The sequence below is a fragment of the Elephantulus edwardii genome, unplaced genomic scaffold (assembly GCF_000299155.1).
Source record: "Elephantulus edwardii isolate Elephantulus edwardi_28Jun2011 unplaced genomic scaffold, EleEdw1.0 scaffold00229, whole genome shotgun sequence".
In the NCBI taxonomy this organism is placed as follows: Eukaryota; Metazoa; Chordata; class Mammalia; order Macroscelidea; family Macroscelididae; genus Elephantulus; species Elephantulus edwardii.
In genome coordinates, this window is record NW_006399979.1 from 3,687,974 (window position 1) to 3,689,204 (window position 1,231).

Here is a 1,231-nt window from a genome sequence, read left to right on the forward strand (position 1 = left end):
ATCCTTGATTATAGCAACTCTAGGTTTGAATTTGTTCTTCAGTTCCTTGAGCTTAAGAAATGCTGAGCGAGTTTGGCCCTTAGGTGCTGTAAAGTCAAGTATGACCCATATCAACCATATGAACAATATATCTGAACACTATCCTATTCTGTGCCATCCTCACACTTCCTGACACATTAGAGCTCACTGCAGCAGTCAGTGTGCCAATCCACCTGGTTGAGGGTCTTCCTCTCCTTCACTGACCCTCTATTTTTCTGAGTATCTTGCCCCTAGCCCAAGAATTGCTCCTCCTAGCAACATGTCCAAAGTATGTGAGATGAAGTCTCATCATCTTTGCCTCCAAAAAAGCACTCTGAGCATGACGGGCGCGCGCCCTCCTCCTCCTCCACCAATGCTGCCTCCTTCTTCTACCGCTCCTGGTGCTGCCTGTGCGCTCGTTCGTTGAGGACCTGGTACCTCTTTTGTGAAGCGGCTGCTCAGGAGACTCCGGTGCTCGCCATGGCCGACGAGAAACCCAAGGAAGGAGTCAAGACTGAGAACAATGATCATATTAATTTGAAGGTGGCGGGGCAGGATGGTTCTGTGGTGCAGTTTAAGATTAAGAGGCATACCCTGCTTAGTAAGCTAACGAAAGCTTATTGTGAATGACAGGGTTTGTCAATGAGGCAGATCAGATTCCGATTTGACGGACAGCCAATCAATGAATCAGATAAACCTGCACATTTGGAAATGGAGGATGAAGATACAATTGATGTGTTTCAGCAGCAGACAGGAGGTGTCTTCTAAAAGAAGCACAGAGGAGCCTGCTGTTTTACTCCTGAACTCTGTTCCTGCAGACCAAGAATGCATTCTCAACTAGAAAACCACAACTGGGTTCCAGCACATCCTGACTACTACAGCCTAGTTTCTCTCTTCTTTCATTTCCCCCTCCTTATTCTTTTATTGTACATAAAGTAACTGGTGCATGTGCACATGCATATTGTAGGCTTGTTTTGTTTGTTTGGTTTTTTTTATAAACTAAATGGCCAATGGTCTGTTTTGATCAACATCTAGTGGAGATGGGATGGGGAAAAATACTGGTTCTGTGAAAATACCCCCTTTCTCCCTAAGTGGCATGCTCATTCAGCTCTTATCTTTATATTCCAATAAGTTATTTTGTTCTCACTGTTTAACAAAAAACGACATAAAAAGTAATCCTTACATACCTTGTTTGGAGAATTTTAATGTTTTT

The 1,231-nt window shown here is 43.6% G+C and overlaps 1 pseudogene; it reads left to right on the forward strand.

Annotated features, from left to right (window-relative positions):
- Nucleotides 1-498: 498 nt before the first annotated feature.
- Nucleotides 499-786, forward strand: LOC102867788 (annotated as a pseudogene).
- Nucleotides 787-1,231: the final 445 nt, after the last annotated feature.